Below are 19,912 nucleotides of genomic sequence, written 5' to 3'. Positions count from 1 at the left end.
TTGTGGGTTTTGGTGGGTACTTTCAAGAGAGCAAAGAGAATTGTGACCTCAGTGAGTCAGCAACCGCACAGGAGCGTGAGTTTCAGTTTATCGATATGTCCTATGGCCACATACACTGCATCTGAAGGACCAGGATCCAATTTGATATTTTGCCAATAGTGCACGTGTGGGGCTCAATCAGAAGTATCATGCTTCTGGACTGAGGGTTTTTGGGGCGTTGGGTTTGAAATCAGTATTAAAAAATTTAGTATCTGCTACATTCATAACCTGGATTGGAATTAAACTCTGGTTTGAGGTAGAGGATGAGGAACAGCTCTGTGGTTGCCTTCGTGAACCCATAACTCAAGAATGAGAGAACTATGAAGAGTGGTCAAAGTCCACAGCATGAGAAGGTGAAGCATTTCTTACAGAATTATCACCCAAATGCAGATGCTACATTTTGGACGGCACTGACAGGGTACTGCAACGAGGACACATAGGTCTGTCTGCGGGATCATCCCAGCATGCCCTGAAATATGACATCCATACATATGCTTCCTCTGGTGTTTCTGTAGACAGAGAAGCTCTGGGAAGAACTGGTAACATTGAGACATTCCCGTGGCAGTAGAAAGTACAAGCGCACTCTACATTGGCTGTTTTGCAGACACTTCAAAATGACATAGAGAAGAATGCAGAGCTGAAAACTTATAGAAGCTTCATTTCCACTAGAGGAAGTGCCCTGTGCCCTTTCAGAAGTGTGAGATTAGTGTAAAAAATTGAGGTTCTACTAATTGAAGCGGTATGGTGTGTTCATCACAAAAAATGCAACACCAGGATTTAAAGATATACCAGAAAACACACACAGGAACTGGACATGGCATCAAGGTCTAGGGAAAATTATCCTCACAGAAATACCATAGAATTGTGTACACCAAAGTGTCTAAAGTTTGCACTTAACAAAGCCCTATAATTCTATATTAAATACATGACAGTTCCTGATATTTATATTAAAAGAAGTATAGTAAAAGAAACAGGAAGTACAATTTTCAGTTCCAAAGAGATTGAAGGCCCAAAAAATAAGCTTTCAAACAACTAGACGGCAAAACGATACCAGAGCAAGCTCTGAAATTGGAGGTGAGGGAAACACTGATGAACCACAGTGCCTCAGAATAACAAAAGGCAGAATACCAGAAAAGGGGAAGAGAAACTGTAAACATGAACACAATAGTATCTGAAAACTCAATGAATGAGATAAATCTGGGCTAAGGTCAATCCTAAGCAGACTACATAATGCAAAGGGACTCGTGAATGACTGTGAGGACAGGGGAACAGATATCCCTTGATCAGAAGAAGACACAGGAAAGCAAGTGCAATCCAACGCTAACATCACTGTTGAAACCTGGGTGAAGACAAGGCAGGTAAGAATAAGACTCATAGGAATCCCAAATGGAAAAGCAAGAGATAAAATAATAAATTCTGAAATGGAATTTGTAGAAAAATCAAAATGAAACTTGCTGAAATCCAAGAAATTATCATCTATACGAATTCAGGAAGTACACAGCGTCCAAAAGAGGTGGAATACCAATAGACCAACAAGCAGCTGTAGAATTCAAATAAACAAACTTCATGATCATCCCAGTGATGTAAAATGCACCTCGAGGAAAGAAATTTAGTCACAACAGTACCTCCAGAGGGGTTTCACCTGATATCTCGGCAGAAATTTTGCAGCACGGGGAGGAGTGCCAGGACATAGACTATACCCTGAATGAGAAACAGCTGCAATCTAGGGTAGCCTATGCCAAATGACCGCCGTTTATAAAATCGGCAGAGCTAGGGAAATTCAATGACAGGCAAACCTTAAAAGAATTCAGCACTTTGAGACCGATCCTAATACAAAAATTGAGAATCCTACCCTGAGTAGAAAAGTAGCAAGATGAAATGGAAATAACAAAACCATTATTGCAAATGCAAGAAGAGCCTGAGTTGCAAAGAAGTAAGAAGAAGAAGGCAAGGAGGACCTCAAAATTCTAAAGATGAGAGAGGGTAGCAGAAAATCATAGGTGATTTTAAGCACTATCTTAGGTGAATCAGCTTACATGACTGTCTGATGCAAAACGAGAGATGCATGGCCTAATGTGTTTGCAAAACAAACAATCAGACAAAAACAAACACCAAAAGATTACAGCTGGCTTTCATATACCAAACAACCATGATTATTCAAGAAAAAATACTCAAAATGATGTCAAGGATCATTCAGCACGCATCGAACTATTATCGCTGTTACCATGTATTCAACAAACTTGTATTCTGAAAACAGACGCGTGCATTACTATTCATAAATACTGATCCAGAAGTGCATATCGTGAGCCAAACCAAATGACGGTTTTGAATAAGAGTGGGTCATAGAAAGGGATATAGACTTAGAAGTCTTCCAACAGGAAGAATGAATGACTAATTCTACCCTAGGTAGAGTAGAAATGGCATAAGCCTATAACAAAGACAAGTAGCTCTGCAAAACTGAACTAAGAGCAAAAGAGACAGACAGGAAAGTGCACGTAGGGATTGGTTTCATTTCTAGGAATTTCAGCCTCCATGAAACAAATGGATCCATGTTCTGAAAGTGTGGGTGTTTCAGCAGAAAGCAACAGACGGATATGTAATCTGGGTGAATGGATATTACACAAACATGTGTTTCCTTGAGTGGGTCTCCGTGTACTGTGAACTGTTAGAAAGTTTAAATAGGTGTGAATCCATAAACTGATCATGGACATTATTCCCTCCGTTTGTACTGTGTATACAGATCTGAACAAAATGAAAGAGGGAAGAGAAAAGGACAATGGGACCCTTCTGGATAGAATCACATTTCCCTTAGGAAACTCTCGTCTAATGCAGCTTCACCCCCAACACTGACTTGATGCATCAACCACTGGTGATGGCAGTTACCGGTTGGATTCCAGGTGGAATATTGGTGTGTACCACGAGGCTTGCTGCGGCTGGTGGATCCAACTTAACTGGGCAGTATTCTGTGGGTGGATCAGTTTGACGGTGGGTCTGCTGCCCTATGTGGAGATTGGCTAAGGTCTTTTGTTCGGGAATCTGAGTAAGTTCAAGATACTGTTGCCGCCTAAAAACCTGAGTTCATGGGTCAGTTTTCAGAATCTGAAAGGGCAGACAGTGGAAAATCTGAATGTCATCAGCTTACTGGTGAGGCTCCGAGGTATTTTCAGACTTGCCCAGTCCTGTTCACGTCGACTTTATGGGAGACACGAAGAGAAGCTGGCAGAAACACTTGCTGCATGGATTGAGGAGATGTGCGAACACATTGATGAAAGTTGTTCTGCTACAGTGTAGAATATCGGCATGGAAACATCTCTAGAGCATACCAGGCTCGAAAGACAGTCATGAGACCTACTGAACCTCGCTGATACTGGCAGAAACATAAGGAGAGTCAACGTGACCTTGAGAAAGTAACTCGATTCTCAGCTCCAAGAACGGGTCCAAGATTCCTGACGTCTAAAAGAGAAGAGATGGCAGAGATGATAAAAGCGCTCATGTTCTTGGAAGAGGTCGTGTGAATCCACTCATCCCAAGGGGCATTAATGAACCATTCAGACTGAAATGCAACAAGCCCTGGTAAGCCTATTCCCACGTTTGTGCCTAGCTATCAATCACATGCTCTTCCCTCCACACCACTCAGGCATCCATTTCAAAGGATCAGAACCTGAGCTGCAATGAATCCATTAGGAGGAGAGCAAGCCCCTTATAGAATCAGATTTCCTCCTCCTTCACACTCGTTGAACAACTGTGAAATCATTAAAGGTCAAATACTCTCGACTGAAATAGATAGGAATTGAATGCTTGGCTCATACAATGAAATGATGACGTTCCCTTAGATTAAGGAAATGCTGGGGTTATGTATTCTTTGGGCTGAAAGGAGTGTGGGAAGTGAGGGGAATCTTTGAATAAACTTGAATATGTATTAGGCCTCAGTTTTTCAAGACAGCACAGGAAAATATTAGAAGTCAGATAGTGAACTGAACTGTAAAAGTCACCAAACACATTAAAGACACAGGTTATGTGGACAGTCATTCACTTCCGTCAAGCCCCGGGTGCACTACATCTTGGAGGTGCAGACATGGTTGTGTTAAATTGCTTTCCCCAACATGATCGGATGATTAAGACTTCTCAGCACTGGTAGAAGAGCACCTGGTTCTCAATAGCCGAGCATATCTGCAGCAGGTTTCTCATAGTTAAATGCCTCTGGGTGCTTTTGGAATCAAGCCAAAATCTATATATTCTGTTTAGATTTCTTTGTATATTCCTAGAGAGTAATGTTACCCCTTGAAATGCCAACATTGCCTAGTATGTGTCATTGGGATTAAAGGGCACCAGTTGCACAAGGGAAACCCAGTATGGGAGTTATTTCATGGTTCCAATAGGTATTTCATTCTTCCTTTTGTTGTTGGAGGCTTCAAGAGAAAGTGTTGGCATTTCCCTTTCAAACTTTTGGACTGCTCTTTTACATTGAGACTGTCTGTTTTTCCTTAGAACTGAAAAATTCTTACAGAAATTTTCAAGTCTGGCTTCTAGGTAGATTTGGTAATTTTCAAAAACTAAGTTCTCTTTCATATAAATCTGAAAACTTATAAATTGATACTGTTAAATTTCTTAAAGAATGCAACTGCCTTGTCAACATAAGGTCAAAGCTGGAGTGTTCGGAAAATCCCTCCGATGATGGCTGTAAAAAAACGGAGCGAAACAAATATCAAATTTCTTTGAATTCTTTGTGAAAATTGTTGATATGTCGATGCCCAGTAGGAAGAGAACAAGTGCAAACTGCTCTCACTAGCTACCATACACAAAACATTGTAAACACACACTCACCCAGCCCTTGGCAAGGAAACTTTCCGAAGAGTGGTCTGTTATTTCCAAAGACAGGATGAGGCCTCAGAAAAACCGGAAGCAGGAAAAGGCAAAGTAGATAATGGAAACCAGTGCAGGATCTGACCACTGGTAATGGAGCATCAACGGTGAAACTCTGTTTTATTTGGAAGCACACTCTCAATCTGGCAGCAGGCATGGGTTTGAAGGTGATGTGCTGAGTATTAGCAGAGTGCACAGCAGATTATTGGCTGACAGAACTCAAAGAAATCAGCTCAAAATATCCCCACAATTGAATCTGAGACCAAGATCCGAGCTGCCAAATCTGAGTTAGCAGAGGCAGCGGAAAAAGCGGGGTAGGGCTACGGATGATGGCTCTCACACAACTCAGGGATCTAGAGTGCGTTGTGCGTTTTGGTGGGTACTTTCAAGAGAGCAAAGGGAAGTGTGACTTCAGTGAGACAGCAAACGCACTGGCGCATGAGGTTGAGTTTATCGAAATGTCCTATGACCACATCCACTGCATCTGCATGACCAGGGTCCAATTTGACATTTTGCCAATAGAGCACGTGTGGGGCTCAATCAGAGTTATCATGCATCTGGACTGAGGGTTCCTGGTGGCGTTGGGTTTGAAATCAGTATTAAAAGATTTAGGATCTGCTACATTCATAACCTGGATTGGGATTAAACTCTGGTTTCAGGCAGAGGATGAGGAACAGCTCTGTGGTTGCCTTCGTGAACACATAACTCAAGAATGAGAGAACTATGAAGAGTGGTCAAAGTCCACAGCATGAGAAGATGAAGCATTTCTAACAGCATTATCACCCAAACGCACATGCTACATTTTGGACGGCACTGACAGGTTCCTGCACCAAGTACACATAGGTCGGTGTACAGGATCATCCCAGTAGGCCCCGAAGTATCACATCCATACATATGCTTCCACTGGTGTTTCTGTAGACAGAGAAGCTCTGGGAAGAACTGGTAACATTGGGACATTCACATGGCAGTAGAAAGTACAAGCGCACTCCATTTTGGCTGTTTTTGAGACACTTCAAAATGACATACAGAAGAATGCAGAGCTGAAAACCTGTAGAAGCTTCATTTCCACTAGAGGAAGTGCCCTGTGCACTTTCAGAATTGTGAGATTAGTGTAATAAAAATGAGGTTCTACTAACTGAAACAGTATGGTGTGTTCATCACAACAAAGGCATCACCAGGATTTAGAGATATACCAGACAACACACACAGGAACAGGGCATGGCATCAAGGCCTAGGGAAAATTGTCCTCACAGAAATACCATGGAATTGCATACATCAATAAGTCTAAAATTTGCACTTAACCAAGCCCTATAAGTCTATATTTGATACATGATATTACCTGACTTGTAGAATAAAAGAAGTAAAGTAAAAGAAACAGAAAGTACCATTTTCAGTTCCAAAGAGATTGAAGGCCCAAAAAATAAGCTTTCAAACAACTAGACAGCAAAACGATAACAGAGCAAGCTCTGAAAATGGAGGTGAGGGAAACACTGATGTACCACAGTGCCTCAGAATCACAAAAGGCAAAATACCAGAAAATGGGAAGAGAAACTCTAAAGAAGTATCCAATAGTATCAGAAAACTCAATGGATGAGATAAAAACTGGGCTAAAGTCAATCCTAAGCAGACTACATAATGCAGAGGGACTCGTGAATGACTGTGAGGACAGGGGAATAGAAATCCCTCCATCAAATAAGACACAGAAAAGCAAGTGCAAACCAACGCTAACATCACTGTTGAATCCTGGGTTAAGACAAAGCAGGTAAGAATATGAATCATAGGATTCCCAAAAGGAAAAGCAAGTGATAATATAATAAATTCTGAAAAGGTATTTGTAGAAAAATCAGAATGAAATTGCTGAAAGCCAAGAAAGTAACATCTATACGAATTCAGGAAGTACACAGCATCCAAAAGAGGTGAAATACCAATAGAACAACAAGCAGCTGTAGAATTCAAATAAACAAACTTCATGATCATCCCAGTGATGTAAAATGCACCTCGAGGAAAGCAACTTAGTCACAACAGAACCTCCAGAGGGGTTTCAGCTGATATCTCGGCAGAAATTTTGCAGCACGGGGAGGAGTGCCAGGACATAGACCATATCCTGAATGAGAAAAAGCTGCAATCTAGTGTAGCCTATGAAAAATGACTGCCGTTTATAACAACGGCAGAGCTAGGGAATTTCACTGACCGGCAAACCTTAAAAGAATTCAGCAGTTTAAGACTGATCCTACAACAAAAATTGAGAATCCTACCCTGAGTAGAAAAGTAGCAAGATGAAATGGAAATAACAAAACCATTATTGCAAAGCAAGAAGAGCCTGAGTTGCAAAGAAGTAAGAAGAAAAAGGCAAGGAGGACATCAAAATCCTAAAGATGGGAGAGATTAGCAGGAAATCATAGTTGATTTTAAGCACTATCATAAGTGAATCAGCTTTCATGACTGTCTGAAGCAAAAGGAGTGACGCATGGCCTAATGTGTTTGCAAAACTATCAGACATACAAACACCAAAAGGTTACAGTTGGCTGACGTATACCAAACAACCATGATTATTCAAGACAATATAATCAAAGTGATGTCAAGGATCCTTCAGCACGCATCGACCTATTATCATTGTTAGCATGTACTCAACACACTTGTATTCCAAAAACAGACGCGTGCTTTACTATTCATAGATACTGATCCAGAAGTGCATATCGTGAGCCAACCCAAATGACGGTTTTGAATAAGAGTGGGTCAGAGAACGGGATATAGACTTACAAGTCTTCCAACAGGATGAACGAATGCCTAATTCTACCCTACGTAGAGAAGAAATGGCCTAAGCCTATAACAAAGACAAGTAGCTCTGCAAAACTGTACTAAGAGCAAAAGAGACAGACAGGAAAGTGCACGTAGGGATTGGTTTCATTTCTAGGAATTTCAGCCCCCATGAAACAAATGGATCCATGTTCTGAGAGTGTGGGTGTTTCAGCAGAAAGCAACAGACGGATATGTAATCTGGGTGAATGGATATTACACAAACATGAGTTTCCTTGAGTGGGTCTCTGTGTACTATGAACTTTTAGAAAGTATAATAAGTGTGAATTCATAAAATGATCATGGACACACTTCCCTCCTTTTGTACTGTGTATACAGATCTGAACATTAGGAAAGAGGGAAGAGAAAAGGACAATGGGACCCTTCTGGATAGAATCATATTTCCTTTAGGAAACTCTCGTCTAATGCAGCATCACCCCCAACACGGACTTGATGCGTCAACCACTGGGGATGGCACTTACCGTTTGGATTCAAGGTGGAATTTTGTTGTGTACCACGAGGCGTGTTGCGGCTGGTGGATCCAAGGTAACTGGGCAGAATTCTGTGGGTGGGTCAGTTTAATATTGGGTCTGCTAACCTATGTGGAGATTGGCTTAAGTCTTTTGTTCGGGAAGCTGAGTAAGTTCGAGGTACTGCTGCTGCCCAGAGACCTGGGTTCACAGGTCAGTTCCGAGAATCTGAAAGGGCAGACAGTGGAAAATCTGCCTGTCTTCAGATTACTGGTGAGGCTCCGAGTTTTTTTCAGACTTGCCCAGTCCTGTTGACGTCGACTTTATGGGAGACACGAAGAGAAGCTGGCCGAAACACTGGCTGCATGGATTGAGGAGATGTGCGAACACATTGATGAAAGTTGTTCTGCTACAGTGGAGATTATCGGCTTGGAGACATCTCTAGAGCATACCAGGCTCGAAATACATTCATGAGACCTACTGAACCTCGGTGATACTGGAAGAATCATTCGGAGAGTAAACGTGCCCTTGAGAAAACTACTCGATTCTCTGCTCCAAGAACGGGTCCAATATTCCTGACGTCTAAAAGAGAAGAGATGGCAGAGATGATAAAAGCGCTCATGTTCTTGGAAGAGGTCATGAGAATCCACACATCCCAAGGGGCATTTAAGAATCATTCAGACCGAAATGCACCAAGCCCAGGTAAACCTATACCCACGTTTGTGCCTAGCTATCAATCACATGCTCTTCCCTCCACTCTACTCAGGCTTCCATTTCAATGGATCAGAACCTGAGCTGCTATGAATCCAGTAGGAGGAGAGCAAGCCCCTACTAGAATCAGTGTTCCTCCTCCTTCACACTCGGTGAACAAGAGTGAACTCCTTAAAGGTCATATAATCTCCACTAAAATAGATAGGAATTTAATCCTTAGCTCACACAAAGAAATAATGACCTTTCCGTAGATTCAGGAAATGCTGGGTTTATGTATACTTTGGGCTGAAAGGAGTGTGGGAATTGAGGGGAATCTTTGAGTGAACTTGAATATGTTTTAGGCCTCAGATTTTCATGACAGTACAGGAAAATATTAAAATTCAGATAGTGAACTGAAATTTAAAAGGCACCAATCACAATAAGACACAGGTTATGTGGACATTCATTCACTTCCTGCAAGCTCCGTGTGCACTATATCTTGCAGGTGCAGATTTGGTTGTGTTAAATTGCTTTACCCAACATGATCAGATGATTAAGACTTCTCAGCACTGATAGAAGAGCACCTGGCTCTCAATAACATAGCATAGCTGCAGCAGGATTCTCATAGTTAAATGCCTATAGGTGCTTTTGGAATCAAGCCTAAATGTATATATTCTGTTTAGATTTTCTTGTATATTCCTAGAGAGGAATGTTACCACTTGAAATGCCAGCATTGCCTAGTATGTGTCATTGGGAATAAAGGGCACCAGGTGCAAAAGGGAAACCCAGGTTGGGGGTTATATCATGGTTCCAATAGTTATTTCATTGTTCCTTTTGTTGTTGGAGGCTTCAAGAGAAAAGGGTTGGCATGTCCCCTTCAAACTTTTGGACTGCTATTTTACATTGAGACTGTCTGTTTTTTCCTTAGTGCTGACAAATTCTTACACATGTTGTCAAGTCTGGCTTCTAGGTTGATTTGGTAATTTTCAAAAACTAACTTCACTTTCATATAAATCCCAAAACACATAAATCGATACTATAAAACTTCTTAAAGACTACAACTGCCTTGTCATCATAAGGTCAAAGCTGGTGTCTTCAGACAAACACTCCGACCATGGCTGTAAAGAAAATGGAGCGAAACAAATATACAATTTCTGTGAATTTTTTGTGAAAAGTGTTGATTTGTCGATGCCCAGTAGGAAGAGAACAAGTGCAAACTGCTCTCACTAGTTACCATAAACATAATATTGTAAACACACACTCACCCAGCCCTTGGCAAGGACACTTTCCGAAGAGTGGTCTGTTACTTCCAAAGACAGGATGAGGCCTCAGAAAAACCGGAAGCAGGAAAAGGCAAAGTAGAGAATGGAAACAAGTGCAGGATCTGACCTCTGGTAATGGAGCATCAAAGGTGAAAATCTGTTTTCCTTGGAAGCACACTCTCAAGCGGGCAGCAGGCATGGGCTTGAAGGTGATGCGCTGAGTGTAAGAAGAGTGTACAGCAGAATCTTGACTGACAGAATTCAAAGAAATCAGCTCAAAATATCCCCAAATTTGAATCTGAGACCAAGATCCGAGCTGCCAAAACTGAGCTAGCTGAGGGAGCGGAAAAAGAGGAATAGGGCTACGTATGATGGCTCTCGTTCAACTCAGGGATCGAGAGTGCGTTGTTGGTTTTGGTGGGTACTTTCAATAGAGCAAAGAGAACTGTGACGCCAGTGAGACAGCAACCGCACTGGCGCGTGAGGTTGAGTTTATCGATATGTCCTATGGCCACATCCACTGCATCTGCAGGACCAGGGTCCAATTTGACATTTTGCAAGTAGAGCACGTGCGGGGCTCAATCAGAGGTATCATGCATCTGGACTGAGGGTTCCTGGGGGCGTTGGGTTTGAAATCAGTATTAAGAGATTTAGGATCTGCTACATTCATAACCTGGATTGGGATTACACTCTGGTTTGAGGCAGAGGATGCGGAACAGCTCTGTGGTTGCCTTCGTGAACCCATTACTCAAGAATGAGAGAACTAGGAAGAGTGGTCAAAGTCCACAGCATGAGAAGATGAAGCATTACTTACAGCATTATCACCCAAATGCAGATGCTACATTTTGGACGGCATGAACCCATTACTCAATAATGGGAGAAATAGGAAGAGTGGTCAAAGTCCACAGCATGAGAAGATGAAGCATTTCTTACAGCATTATCACCCAAATGCAGATGCTACATTTTGGACGGCACTGACAGGGTACTGAACCGAGGACACATAGGTCGGTCTGCGGGATCATCCCAGCAGGCCCTGAATTATGACATGCATACATATGCTTACACTGGTGTTTCTGTATACAGAGAAACTCTGGGAAGAACTGGTAACATTGGGACATTCCCATGGCAGTAGAAAGTACAAGCGCACTCAATGTTGGTTGTTTTGGAGACACTTCAAAATGACATACAGAAGAATGCAGAGCTGAAAACCTATTGAAGCTTCATTTCCACTAGAGGAAGTGCCCTGTGCCCCTTCAGAAGTGTGAGATTAGTGTAAAAAAATGAGTTTCTACTAACTGAAACAGTATGGTTTGTTCATCACAACAAAGGCAACACCAGGATTTAGAGATATACCAGACAACACACAGGAACAGGGCATGGCATCAAGGTCTAGGGAACATTGTCCTCACAAAAATACCATGGAATTGCATACACCAAAGAGTCAAAAATTTGCACTTAACCAAGCCCTATAAGTCTGTATTAAATACATGATAATACCTGACCTGTAGAATAAAAGAATTTTAGTAAAAGAAACAGGAAGTACAATTTTCAGTTCCAAAGAAATTGAAGGCCCAAAAAATAAGCTTTCAAACAACTAGACGGCAAAACGATACCAGAGCAAGCTCTGAAAATGGAGGTGAGGAAATCACTGATGAACCACAGTGCTTCAGAATCACAAAAGGCAGAATACCAGAAAAGGGGAAGAGAAACTCTAAAGAAGAACCCAGTAGTATGAGAAAACTCAATCGATGTGATAAAAACTGGGCTAAAGTCAATCCTAAGCAGACTAAATAATGCAGAGTGACTCGTGAATGACTGTCAGGACAGGGGAACAGAAATCCCTCCATCAGAAGAAGACACAGAAAAGCAAGTGCAAACCAACGGTAACATCACTGTTGAATCCTGGGTTAAGTCAAAGCAGGTAAGAATAGGAATCATAGGATTCCCAAATGGAAAAGCAAGTGATAAAATAATAAATTCTTGAAAAGAATTTGTAGAAAAATCAGAATGAAACTTGCTGAAAGCCAAGAAATTATCATCTATACGAATTCAGGAAGTACACAGCATCCAAAATAGGTGTAATACAAATAGACCAAAAAGCAGCTGTATAATTCAAATAAACAAATTTCGTGATCATCCCAGTGATGTAAAATGCACCTCGAGGAAAGCAACTTAGTCACAACAGAACCTCCAGAGGGGTTTCAGCTGATATCTCGACAGAAATTTTGCAGCACGAGGAGGAGTGCCAGGACATAGACCATATCCTGAAAGAGAAAAAGCTGCAATCTAGGGTAGCCTATGCCAAATGACCGCCGTTTATAACAACGGCACAGCTAGGGAATTTCATTGACAGGCAAAACTTAAAAGAATTCACCAGTTTGAGACTGATCCTACAACAAAAATTGAGAATCCTACCCTGAGTAGAAAAGTAGAAAGATGAAATGGAATTAACAAAACCATTATTGCAAATGCAGGAAGAGCCTGAGTTGCAAAGAAGGAAGAAGAAGAAGGCAAGGAGGACCTCAAAATCCTAAAGATGGGAGAGAGTAGCAGGAAATCATAGTTGATTTTAAGCACTATCTTAAGTGAATCAGCTTACATGACTGTCTGTCTGAAGCAAAATGAGAGATGCATGGCCTAATGTGTTTGCAAAACAATGAAACAAACAAACACCAAAAGGTTACAGTTGGCTGACATATACCAAACAACCATGATTATTCAAGACAAAATACTCAAAGTGATGTCAAGGATCCTTCAGCACGCATCGAACTATTTTCGCTTTTAGCATGTATTCAACACACTTGTATTCCAAAAACAGACGCGTGCATTACTATTCATAGATACTGATCCAGAAGTGCATATCTTGAGCCAACCCAAAAGACGGTTTTGAATAACAGTGGGTCAGAGAACGGGATATAGACTTACAAGTCTTCCAACAGGATGAACGAATGCCTAATTCTACCCTACGTAGAGAAGAAATGGCATAAGCCTATAACAAAGACAAGTAGCTCTGCAAAACTGTACTAAGAGCAAAAGAGACAGACAGGAAAGTGCACGTTGGGTTTGGTTTCATTTCTTGGAATTTCAGCCCCCATGAAACAAAAGGATCCATGTTCTGCGAGTGTGGGTGTTTCAGCAGAAAGCAACAAACGGATATGTAATCTGGGTGGATGGATATTACACAAACATGAGTTTCCTTGAGTGGATCTCCGTGTACTGTGAACTGTTAGAAAGTATAATAGGTGTGAATCCATAAACTGATCATGGACACACTTCCCTCCGTTTGTACTGTGTATACAGATCTGAACAAAAGGAAAGAGGGAAGAGAAAAGGACCATGGGACCCTTCTGGATAGAATCACATTTCCTTAGGAAACTCTCGTCTAATGCAGCATCACCCCCAACACGGACTTGATGCATCAACCACAGGGGATGGCACTTACCTGTTGGATTCCAGGTGGAATGTTGGTGTGTATCACGAGGCGTGTTGCGGCTGGTGGATCCAAGGTAAATGTGCAGAATTCTGTGGGTGGATCAGTTTGATGGTGGGTCTGCTGCCCTATGTGGAGATTGGCTTAGGTCTTTTGTACGGGAAGCTGTTTAAGTTCGAGATACTGCTGCTGCCCAGAGACCTGAGTTCACGGGTCAGTTTCCAGAATCTGAAAGGGCAGACAGTGGAAGATCTGCCTGTCATCAGCTTAATGGTGAGGCTCTGAGATATTTTCAGACTTGCCCAGTCCTGTTGACGTCGACTTTATGGGAGACACGAAGAGAAGCTGGCAGAAACACTGGCTGCATGGATTGAGGAGATGTGCGAAAACATTGATGAAAGTTGTTCTGCTACAGTGGAGAATATCTGCATGGAGACATCTCTAGAGCATACCAGGCTCGAAAGACATTCATGAGACCTACTGAACCTCGCTGATACTGGCAGAATCATACGGAGAGTCAACGTGACCTTGAGAATATTACTCGATTATCTGCTTCAAAAACGAGTCCAAGATTCCTGACGTCTAAAAGAGAAGAGATGGCAGAGATGATAAAAGCGCTCATTTTCTTGGAAGTGGTCGTGAGAATCCACACATCCCAAGGGGCATTTAAGAATCATTCAGACCGAAATGCACCAAGCCCAGGTAAGCCTATTCCCACGTTTGTGCCCAGATATCAATCACATGCTCTTCCCTCCACTCCACTCAGTCATGCATTTCAATGGATCAGAACCTGAGCTGCAATGAATCCAGTAGGAGGAGAGCAAGCCCCTACTAGAATCAGAGTACCTCCTGCTTCACACTCGGTGAACAACTGTGAAATCCTTAAAGGTCAAATACTCTCGACTAAAATAGATACGAATTGAATACTTAGCTCACACAATGAAATGATGACCTTCCCCTAGATTCAGGAAATGCTGGGGTTATGTATTCTTTGAGCTGAAAGTAGTGTGGGAAGTGAGGGGAATGTTTGAACGAACTTGAATATGTATTAGGCCTCAGTTTTTCAAGACAGTACAGGAAAATATTAGAAGTCAGATAGTGAACTGAACTGTAAAATCGCCAAACAAATTAAAGACAAAGGTTATGTTGACAGTCAGTCACTTCCGTCAAGCCCCGGGTGCACGATATCTTGGAGGTGCAGACTTGGTTGTGTTAAATTGCTTTGCCCAACATGATTGGATGATTAAGCCTTCTCAGCACTGATAGAAGGGCACCTGGTTCTTAATAGCCTAGCATAGCTGCAGCAGGCTTCTCATAGTTAAATGCCTCTAGGTGCTTTTCGAATCAACCTTAAATATATATATTCTGTTTAGATTTTCTTGTATATTCCTAGAGAGGTATGTTACCCCTTGAAATGCCAACATTGCTTAGTATGTGTCATTGGGATTAAAGGGCACCAGGTGCACAAGTGAAACAAAGGATGGGGGTTATTTCATGGTTCCAATAGTTATTTCATTGTTTCCTTTGTTGTTGGAGGCTTCAAAAGGAAAGTTTTGGCATGTCCCCTTCAAAGTTTTGGACTGTTATTTTACATTGAGACAGTCTGTTTATCCCTTAGAGCTGACAAAATCTTACAGAAACTGTCAAGTGTGGCTTCTAGGTTGATTTGGTTATTTTCAAAATCTAACTTCACCTTCATATAAATCCCAAAACATGTAAATTGATACTGTTAACTTTCTGAAAGGCTGCACCTGCCTTATCAACATAAAGTCAATGCTGGAGTCTTCAGAAAATCCCACCGACGATGGCTGTAAAGAAATCGGAGCGAAACAAATATCCTATTTCTGTGAATTATTTGTGAAAAGAGTTGATTTGTCGATGCCCAGTAGGAAGAGAACCAGTGCAAACTGCTCTCACTAGCTACCATAAGCAAAACATGGTAAACACACACTCACCCAGCCCTTGGCACAGGACACTTGCCTAAGAGTGTTCTGTTACTTCCAAAGACAGGATGAGGCCTCAGAAAAACCGGAAGCAGGAAAAGGCAAAGTAGAGAATGGAAACAAGTGCAGGATCTGACCTCTGGTAATGGAGCATCAAAGGTGAAACTCTGTTTTCCTTGGAAGCACACTCTCAAGCGGGCAGCAGGCATGGGATTGAAGGTGATGCACTGAGTGTTAGAAGAGTGCACAGCAGATGCTTGGCTGACAGAACTCAAAGAAATCAGCTCAAAATATCCCCACAATTGAATCTGAGACCAAGATCCGAGCTGCCAAATCTGAGCTAGCAGAGGCAGCGGAAAAAGAGGGATAGGGCTAAGGATGATTGCGCTCGCATAACTCAGGGATCTAGAGTGCGTTGTGGGTTTTGGTGGGTACTTTCAAGAGAGCAAAGGGAACTGTGACCTCAGTTAGACAGCAACCGCACTGGCGCATGAGGTTGAGTTTTTCGATATGTCCTATGGCCACATCCACTGCATCTGCAGGACCAGGGTCCAATTTGACATTTTGCCAATAGAGCACGTGTGGGGCTCAATCAGAGTTATCATGCATCTGGACTGAGGGTTCCAGGGGGCGTTGGGTTTAAAATAAGTATTAAAAGATTTAGGATCTGCTACATTCATAACCTGGATTGGGATTACAGTCTGGTTTGTGGCAGACGATGCGGAACAGCTCTGTGGTTGCCTTCATGAACACATTACTCAAGAAAGGGAGAAATAGGAAGAGTGGTCAAAGTCCACAGCATGAGAAGATGAAGCATTTCTTACAGCATTATCACCCAAATGCAGATGCTACATTTTGGACGGCACTGACAGGGTACTGCACCGAGGACACAAAGGTCGGTCTGCGGGATCATCCCAGCAGGCCCTGATGTATGACATCCATACATATGCTTCCACTGGTGTTTCTGTAGACAGAGAAGCTCTGGGAAGAACTGGTAACAATGGGACATTCCCATGGCAGTAGAAAGTAGAAGCGCACTCTATGTTGGCTGTTTTGGAGACACTTCAAAATGACATACAGAAGAATGCAGAGCTGAAAACCTATAGAAGCTTCATTTGCACTAGAGGAAGTGCCCTGTGCCCTTTCAGAATTGTGCAATTAGTGTAATAAAAATGAAGTTCTACTAACTGAAACAGTATGGTGTGTTCATCACAACAAATGCATCACCATCAATTAGAGATATACAAGAAAACACACACAGGAACAGGGCATGGCCTCAATATCTAGGGAAATTTGTCCTCACAGAAATATTATGGAATTGCGTACACCAAAGGGTCTAAATTCTTCACTTAACCAAGCCTTATAAGTCTATATTAAATACCTGATTTTACTTGACGAAGATAGAAAAAGAAATATAGTAAAAGAAACAGGAAGTACCATTTCAGTTCCAAAGAGATTGAAGGCCCAAACAATAAGCTTTCAAGCAACTAGATGCAAAACTCTACCAGAGCAAGCTTTGAAAACGGAGGTGATAAAATCACTGTAGTACAACAGAGTCTCAGAAACACAAAAGTCAGAATACCAGAAAAGGGGAAGGGAAACTCTAGAGAAGAACCAAATAATATCAGAAAACTCAATGGATGAGATAATAACTGGGCTAAAGTCAGTCCTAAGCAGACTAGATAATGCAGAGGGACTCGTGAATGACTGTGAAGACAGGGGAACAGAAATCCCTCGATCAGATAAAGACATAGAAAAGCAAGTGCAAACCAACGCAAACATCACTGTTGAATCCTGGTGTAAGACAAAGCATGAAAGAATAGGATTCATAAGAGTCCCAAAAGGAAAAGCAAGAGATAAAATAAAAAATTCTGAAAAGGTGTTTGTAGAAGAATCACAATGAAACATGCTGAAAGCCAAGAAAGGATCATCTATACGAATTCAGGAAGTACACAGCATCCAAAGGAGGTGAAATCCCAATACACCAACAAGCAGCTGTAGAATTCAAATAAACAAAGTTCATGATCATCCCAGTGATCTAAAATGCACCTCGAGGAAAGCAACTTAATCACAATAGAACCTCCAGTGGGGTTTCAGCTCATATCTCGGCAGAAATTTTGCTGGACAGGGAGGAGTGCCAGGACATAGGCCATATCTTCAATGAGAAAAAGCTGCAATCTACGGTAACCAATGCCAAATGACCGCCGTTTCTAAGAACGGCAGAGCTAGGGAATTTCACTGACCAGCAAATCTTAAAAGAATTCAGCAGTTTGAAACTGATCCTAAAACACAAGTTGAGAATCCTTCCCTGAGTAGAAATGTAGCAAGATGAAATGGAAATAAGAAAACCACTATTGGAAATGCAAGAAGAGCATGAGTTGCAAAGAAGAAACAAGAAGAAGGCAAGGAGGACATCAAAATCCTAAAGATGGGAGAGGGTAGCAGGAAATCATAGGTGATTTTAAGCACTATCTTAAGTGAATCAGCTTATATTATTGTCTGTCTGAAGCAAAAGGAGAGATGCATGGCCTAATGTGTTTGCAAAACAAACAAACAATCAAACAAACACCAAAAGGTTACAGTTGGCTGACATATACAAAAGAACCATGATTATTCGATACAAAATACTCAAAGTGATGTCAAGGATCATTCAGCACGCACCGACCCAGTATGGCGGCTAGCATGTACTCAACACACTTGTATTCGGAAAACAGATGCGTGCATTCATATTCATAAATATTGATTCATAAGTGCATATCGTGACCCAAAACAAATGACGGTTTTGAATATGATTGGTTCATAGAACGTGATATACACTTACAAGTCTTCCAACAGGATGAACGAATGTCATATTCTACCTTACGTAGAGAAGAAACGGCATAAGCCTATAGCAAAGACAAGTAGCTCTGCCAAACTGTACTAAGAGCAAAAGAGACAGACTACAAAGGGCACATTGGGATTGGTTTCACTTCGAGGAATTTCAGCCCCCATGAAACAAATGGATCCATGATCTGAGAGTGTGGATGTTTCAGCAGAAAGCAACAGACGGATATGTATTCTGGGTGAATGGATATTACACAAACATGACTTTACTTTAGTGGGTCTCCGTGTAATGTGAACTGTTAGAAAGTATCAAGACGTGTGAAAACATAAACTAAAAATGGACACACTTCCCTCCGTTTGTACTCTGTATACAGTCTGGACCAAAGAAAAGCGGGAAGAAAAAAGGACGATTGGACGCCAGTGGATTGAATCACGTTTCCCTTAGGAACCTCTAGTCTAATGCAGCCCCTCCCCCAACACTGAAATAATGCATCAACCATTGGGGATGGCAGTTACCGGATGGAATTCCAGAAGGAATGTTGCTGTGTACTGCGAGGCTTGTTGTGGCTGATGGAACCAAGGTACCTGGGCAGAATTCTGTGGGTGGATCAGTGTGATGGAGGGTCTGCCGCCCTCTGTGGAGCTTGGCTTTGGTCTTTTGCTCGGGAAGCTGTGCAAGTTCGAGTTACTGCTGCTGCCCAAAGACCTGAGTTCACGGGTCAGTTTCCAGAATCTGAAAGGGCAGACAGTGGAAGATCTGCCTGTCATCAGCATACTAGTGAGGCTCAGAGTTACTTCCAGACTTGCCCAGTCCTGTTGAAGTCGACTTTATGGGAGACACGAAGAGAACCTGGCAGAAAAGTTGGCTGGATGGATTGAGCTGAGATGCGAACATATTGATGAGAGTTGTTCTGCTACAATGGAGAATACCGGCATGGAGGCTTCTCTAGAGAATTCCAGGCTCGAAATTCTTTCATGAGAAATACTGAACCTCGGTGATACTGGTAGAAATATACGGAGTGTCAACGTGCACTTGAGAAAGTTACTCAATTCCCTGCTTCAAGAACGGGTCCAAGATTCCTGACGTCTATAAGAGAAGAGATGGCAGAGATGATAAAAGCGCTCATGTTCTTGGAAGTGGTCACGAGAATCCACAGGTCCCAAGGGGCATTTACAAACCATTCAGACCAAAATGCACCAAGCCCAGGTAAGCCTTTTCCCAGGTTTGGGCATAGCTATCAGGCACTTGCACTTCCCACCCCTCCACTCAGTCATCCATTTTAAAGAATCAGATCCTGAGCTGCAATGAAGCCAGTAGGAGAAGAGCAAGCCCCTCCTAGAATCAGAGTTCCTCCAACTTCACACTCTGTGAAGAATGGTGAATTCCTTAAAGGTCAAATACTCTCGACTAAAATAGATAGGAATTTAATACTCAGCTCACACAAAGAAATGATGACCTTCCCGTAGATTCAGCAAATGCTGTGGTTAAGTGTTTTTCGGGTGAAGGGAGTGTGGTAGGTGAGGGGAATCTTTGACTGAACTTAAAAATGTATTAGGCCTCAGTATTTCAAGACAGTATAGTCAAATATTATAAGT

General features: G+C 42.0%; 1 long non-coding RNA gene across 1 annotated transcript; it reads right to left on the bottom strand.

Annotated features, from left to right (window-relative positions):
* Positions 1–2,685: 2,685 nt before the first annotated feature.
* LOC135320698 (uncharacterized) lies at positions 2,686–19,384 on the bottom strand. Its single transcript, XR_010379960.1, has 4 exons — positions 18,833–19,384; positions 13,563–14,132; positions 8,181–8,750; positions 2,686–3,492 (listed from the first exon to the last, which is right to left on the bottom strand). It is a non-coding gene; the product is annotated as an uncharacterized LOC135320698 (long non-coding RNA).
* Between the last annotated feature and the right edge of the window lie 528 nt (positions 19,385–19,912).

This window comes from Camelus dromedarius, unplaced genomic scaffold (genome assembly GCF_036321535.1).
Source record: "Camelus dromedarius isolate mCamDro1 unplaced genomic scaffold, mCamDro1.pat HAP1_SCAFFOLD_114, whole genome shotgun sequence".
NCBI lineage: Eukaryota > Metazoa > Chordata > Mammalia > Artiodactyla > Camelidae > Camelus > Camelus dromedarius.
Note: the sequence above shows the minus strand (reverse complement) of the source record. Positions and strands in the feature narration are given on the sequence as shown.